A 6,934-nucleotide genomic window follows, 5' to 3' on the forward strand; every position below is an offset into this window, starting at 1 on the left:
AAATGACTCAATTTCATTCCTTTTTATGGCTGAATAATGGGGTGGGATGAATTGGGAGATTGGGATGGACATATATACACTAATATGTATAAAATAGATAACTAATGAGAACCTGTTATACAGCACAGGGAACTCCACTTCACTGTACAGTAGAAAGTAACACAACATTGTAAAACACTATACCCCAATTTAAAAAAAAAGAATTCAATAATGCCATTTGATTAACTAATTTTGTTATAATATTTAAATTGCTGTTTTAACAACTATACTTCCATTCCAATAAAGAATTCTCAGCCATTTAAACTTTGATCTATTTTGCTTATTGGGTGATAATGCAAGTGAAATGATAAACTGAAAATTTAACAAATAACTTATTTATAGACATAAAATGTTAAACAAAATGAACCATTCATGATAGTAAAGAAGAAATCACCCAGTCATTATATCTCATATACAATGTTTAAGAAGTTGTTAAATAAGCAAAACATGTTTTGACCAACATAATCCTTCGTTTAAAAATTTCAAAAATATATGAGCAGAATTGTTTTACTTACTATATTCTTTTGGAATACCATCAGACTATCTGAGAACCACTGTATGAAACATCAGTGGTGGTCCATAAAAATATGTTGGTGTTCCCTTTACTATGTAAGGCCAGATGAATTTATTCCTTTGTCAAAGCATATAATACTTTGGGGTATGCTTTCAGTTAACCTCTCTTTTGTTGGTTTTCTCTACTACCATAGAAATCCAAGCCTCAGTGTTTAGGAAAATGTCATGAATGCTCATTAATAACCACATATCTTGTGTTCAATGGAACAGCTGGAAGCTGTTTGATAGATGGAAGGAAGGTAGAAACCAAGAAAAGGATCTCCAATATGGTAGACACTCCATTCAATCCAAACTAGTTCTCAGTAGTTTATTAGACCAGTGCTTCTCAAATTTTAATGAACATAAGATAACCTCCCAAAATGTAAATTCTGTGCAATAGGTCTGGGATGGGGCCTGAGATTCATATTTCTAACTAACATTTACACACTGGAAATATCAGTACAAACTGATAAAATTGTATTTATGTGTACATTTTTCTGTGTTGTTCATTGGTATGATAGGCATTTTTTCCCTCTCATTCCCCAGATCTTTCCCTGATATGCTCACTAGATATTCTTTATCACAGGTTTCCCGAAGTATAAGATTCTTAAATTTTTGCCTCATGTCCCTGACCCTGATAAAATCCCTAATGTAGTAAGTGTGATTAGGCAAAAGTAATTTTACATATTATTTTTATTATTTCTAAATTTTATTATTTTTCTATTGTGTGTTATAATTTCTGATAGGCTGTACAATTTTTTCTTTCTGGTCTATTTTAGAATTAAATTTATGAAATACTGAAATTATGGTGGATGAAAAAATTTTACACAAGCTAAATAATTTTATTATAGATAAATGTATACATATTCCTATAATGATGAAATTTCATAAATAGTTCTATTGATTGTTGGAATATTAATGGCAATTTTGAATACTGTTGCATTAAATGTAAATAGGAACCATTTATAGAGATTATAACACAAAAACCTTTTTAACAAATCTTAAGGAAAAAACCTTCAAACAATGAATTTGACTCTGAAGATCTTAAATAGCACATTTATCAAACAAATCAAGGGATCAAGAAAACTTTTATAATATTCATGTATTATAAAGATAAGAATTTTGTTCAGTATTTTCATTTAAAATTCTCATTTTTAGAAGGAATTTAAGAATGTGTATTCATGGCTAAGATTTGATATTGACATGTAACTAATAATATCCCTGTAAAGCCCTAAGTCAAAGTCATTACCCTTCTATGAATTGCAACCTTATTCCACTTCTATCACATTTCATTTAATCTCTTTATCATTTACTCACAAGTGCAAACTTAAAAAAGTGTTTTCGCTGTTCCCTGGAATATCCAAGGTCTAATAGGAGCAGTAAATCAAGTGATAAAGTGTTACCAAATGTCATACGCTTTTCTTTGAATCACCATTAAAAGTCTCTAAACAGCCAATGCTTCTGCATACACTAAGGGTTTTGACTAATAATATTACTTCCATTTTATCTACATATGTATATATGTATCTATCTGTTTACCTACTTACCTATACCAATACAACTGTATCCATCACTGGCATAGCTATCAAGTGGTTAAGGATCAGATTTTGTAGAGCATGGTAGATAACAGCTCTGATATTTTATTTCACAATTGATAAGATGCCATCACGTGAATTTGGTGAAGGGAGCAACAAACTGACTTACATGCCAAAAGGGCCAACAGTCCTGTTGTAGAAAAGAAGTGGAAGCAGAGAGATCAGTTAGGAAGTTTTTATAGTAACTGGGACAAAAAGTGATGGTGGCTTGGACCAATGTGGTGGCAGTGGAAGTGCTGGAAATGGTGTTTGGCAAACATCTCAAAGTTGGAAGTGGCCAGAATTTCTGATATACTGGGTATGTGATGTAAGACAAAGAAAGGAATCCAAAACTTTTTTGCCTAAAAAACTTGAGTTTATGGAGTACTAATTATTTCAATGAGGAACATGGGAGGAAAAAACTGATTTAAGATGATGTTTCCATTAAAGATAAGTACAAAAACTGAAAATACCTTAGAATTTGTATTTCTTTTCTTTTTTTTTTTAATAGAGATTTTAATGCTGGCAATTTTTTTTTTTTTTTTTTTTACAAAGGTGTGGGAAGTACATGTTCTTATGGTGGAAGGTTAGTGTAGTGCTTATTAATATTGTTCACAAATTATCTCCAGATTCCTGACAATTTTGGAGATAGGTGTGGCCGAGTGACATTCTTAAGCTAAAAAAATGTGAAAAGAAGCTCTTTATCTCTGCCAACAGCAGCTAACAATGTTCCAATTGTGGATGCTCTATACTTTTGCATCTCTGTTTTAGATTGACATAAAACAGAATCCCCAGATTATCCCAGTGGTGGACATGTAGTGTGAGCAATAAATATACCAGTGAGACGTTGGAGTTCTTTGTTATGACAGTTTAAACAATCACTTCCTGACCCATAATTTTTAACTACTGAAAGACTAGTTGGCAGTTTAGAATGGCTTGGTTTTTCCCTTCTTCCTGTATTCAGATCCTTTGCCTGTGTCTTCCATTAGAGGAATGCAATGGGGAAGTCAGCTGGCAAAATGGATTAGGAAACGTAATTTACATTTTCTAACTTGAAGGTAAAAATGAGGTATGGAAGGATGGGTGTTGTACTAAGAGACAAGACAGTATTTGACACTGTCCACTATGTTGGTTATTCAGTCAAAGAGAATAACCATGCTTCTTCCTAATAGGATGTAACTATCCTTCATCCACAGGAAGATATTTCACTCTTCCAAACAAGGAAGACCAAAGTTTTCAGTCACTGCATCTATCTCTGAGTAATATCAATTTATCTTCCAGTTTATTTTCCACTGATAAAGATGTAATCACTTTTTTAAAGCAATTATGTTAGCTAACTAATCCCAAAAGATCTGTTTCCTCAGAGCCCTTCTGGCTCAAATATTATATCAGTCAGTCTTCAATCATGAAAACAAACTACTCAAGAAATACAAATGGAGGTAATTTAGAGAATTTCGTTTTCAAAAGTTTGAAGCACTGAAGGAACAAAAAGGGATAGGTGAGGTTAGCAAATGATGAACAATTGCAGGAAGACACTATTACTCTTAGAGCTGGAGAAGCACAGGGAGAATGATGTCACTCCAAGCCTGGGATTGTTCTCCCAGTTGAAGCTTCTGCTTGCTGTGTTTGAACTGGTTAAGCAGGAAGCCAGGGGCTCACTCACATTCCTTGTTTTTGCAAATGCTACTACTGCCTTAAGTACTGTTACCACATTCCTGTCGCTGTCTCCACTGTTGCTGTTATTACTGCTTCTCAAGTTTTTTTCACTACCACCATCCCCACTAGCACATCTGGGACAACCATTGTTAGAGACACTCAGAAGCCATAAAAGTATTTTATAATTTTACCAGCTTCCAATCTCCTGCCACAGTCTTATATTAGCAGAACCTAACAGAAAGCCACTGGAAAGAGAGTCTGTGAAATATAGTTTGTATCACACCAGGCAGGAATGGTGACTGGTTTAGACAGATTCCTAGGATACTAACAGATATCAGATAGTAGACTACAGAAGAGTGAAGAAAATAGCTTGAGGCAGGCCACATTTTATATGCTGGGTGGATATAAATGTCTAAAATTCAAGGGAAAGTTCTGAGATGGAAATAATTATTTCTCTATAGGTCATATGATCACCCAAAGAATAATCGTAAAAAGAGAAGAAAATTTGTGACAGGACACAATCTGAGGTTACTCTTCAAAATGCATAGCAGCAAGAAGAAAAGTTCTATCAAAGGAGATTCAGAAGGACTGAGAAGAAAACAAAGATACTGCTATTGCAAATTTAATAAAAACGATGTTTCAAAAATCAGGAAGCAATCATGTCAAATGCTGCTGATCTTCAGAAAAAATTAGGGCTGAGAACTAACCCATAGTTTGGACAATATGGAGGAATTAGTAACCTTGACGGTAGCTGCTGCTGGCAAATGCTGGGGACAATTAGATGAGATTTAAGGAGAACAGGAGGAGAGGAAGCCATGACTCTGAATATGTACAGTAGTTAAGCCATCTCATTTGAAATGAGAGAAGTATATTAAAAAAGCAGTAAAAGCTGGAGGAGAATGAAGATCACGGGAAAGCTGTTCTTTTACCTTTATTTTTAAAGTGGGAGATAATACGAAATATTTGTCTGCTCATAGGAATGATACACAGTGTAGAGAAGAAAATGTTTTAGAAGGCAGAGATGAGAAGACTTTTTTCCAAAATAAATATACAGATGGCCAATAGACACATGAAATAATGCTCAATATCACTAATCATCAGTGAAATGCAAATCAAAACCACAATGAGATATCACCTCACACCTGTAGAATGGCTATCATCAAAAAGACAGAAACAAACAAGTGTTGGCAAGGATGTGGAGAAAAGGGAAACTCCTGCACTGTTGGTGGGAATATAAATTAGTGCAGCCACCATGGAGAACAGTATGACGTTTCCTCAGAAAATTAAAAATAAAAACTACCTTACAATACAGCAATTCCACTCCTGCTATTTATCTGAAGAAAATGAAAACAGTAATTTGCAAAGATATATGCACCCCTTTATTTGTTTCAATGTTATTTCCAAAAGCCAAGATATGGAAGCAACCTTAGTGTCCATGGATAGATGATGGATAAAAAATATGTGGTAAATATATACAATAGAAAACTACTCAACTGTATAAAAAGGAATGAAATCCTGCTATCTGCGGCAACAGGGATGGATATTGAAGCTATTAGGCTAAGTGAAATAAGTCAGACATAGATAGAAAAATACTGTATAATTTCACCTATATGCATAATCCCAAAAAACAAATGAACAAAAAAAGTAATGAACAAAAAGAAATGAACAAAAAACTAAAAAATACAGAGAAAAATTGGTAATTGCCAGAGGGAAGGGGAATAGGAGGTGCGAAAAATGTAATGTTTGTTCATTACAAAAATGTAATGTTTGTTCAAAATTACAAAAATGTAATGTTTGTTCAAAATTACATTTGAAAAATGTAATGTTTGTTCATTACAAAAATGTAATGTTTGTTCATTACAAAAAAGTAATGAACAAAAAAATGAACAAAAAAACTAAAAAATACAGAGAACAAATTGGTAATTGCCAGAGGGAAGGGGAATGGGAGGTGGGAAAAATGTTTTAAGAGGGTCAAGAGGTAAACTTCCAGTTATAAAATAAGTCATGGAGATATAATTTACAGAATGGTGACTATAGTCAAAAACATTGTATTGCATCTTTGAAAGATGTTAAGAGTTCTTAAAAGTTCTCATCATAAGAAACTTTGTATCTTTGTATGGTGACAGATATTTATTGTGATGATTTTGTGATATTGTGATGATTTTGTGATATTGTGATATAAACTTGCAGTATATACAGATATCAAATCAAAATGTTGTGCACCTGAAACTAGTATAATGTTACATCAATTTTACCTCAATAAAAAATAAAAGATATTTAAAAAAGAAGCGAGAAAATAAAACTGTAGAAGGAAGTTCCTTGGTTTGGTGATATGGGATAGAATCCAATACATAGGGAGAAAGGTTTGCCTTATATAGGAATAATGACATTTTATATATGTAGCAGAAACTAGCTGAAAATATGTATATTTGGTACTGGGAAGATGTAGAAGTTATCTTCTGTTTAACACTTTGTTCTTATTTAAGGGAGAAATGTGAAAGAGAAAAGAATACCCTGATATTCTGAACCAGCTAACACTAACAGCAAGTATTTAGTGTTATTAGAAGCTGGCCTCACAGTCACAGTTAGGTCAAGATGTTCTCTTATTGAACGTAAGTAATCTCACAGAATAATATTAGAAAAGGTCACACTGGTGGTGGACATTTTCTATATCCTGATTGTGGTGGAAGTTATACAACTGTATTCAATTACCAAAGTTTAAACTTTACACTTAAAAGAAGTAGATTTTATTGTATGTAAATTATACCTTGATAAAGAAAAAAAAAGTCAGTGAAATTAAAAAGGAATTGAGTCTTTAGGTATATTTCTGAGAACATAAATCAAGATAATTACCACTGAGTGTAGGATCAGGTGAGCATTTCAAAACAAAATCAATTCTTACTCCAAAATAATACCTCACCCTCATTCCACTTCAATATAGAGTACTGAGTTGTCTTAGTTGTACAACTCTAATCTCAGAACTTAGATAAAACTGTATACATATCTATGCAGTAAGGTCCAATTAATGTCAAAAGCATAATTTCTTGAAAAAATCAAAATTTATATTACATGGGTATTTACAATTGAGATTACTAAAAAAAAGTGGATGTTAG

Source organism: Globicephala melas, chromosome 3 (assembly GCF_963455315.2).
Source record: "Globicephala melas chromosome 3, mGloMel1.2, whole genome shotgun sequence".
Classification (NCBI taxonomy): domain Eukaryota; kingdom Metazoa; phylum Chordata; class Mammalia; order Artiodactyla; family Delphinidae; genus Globicephala; species Globicephala melas.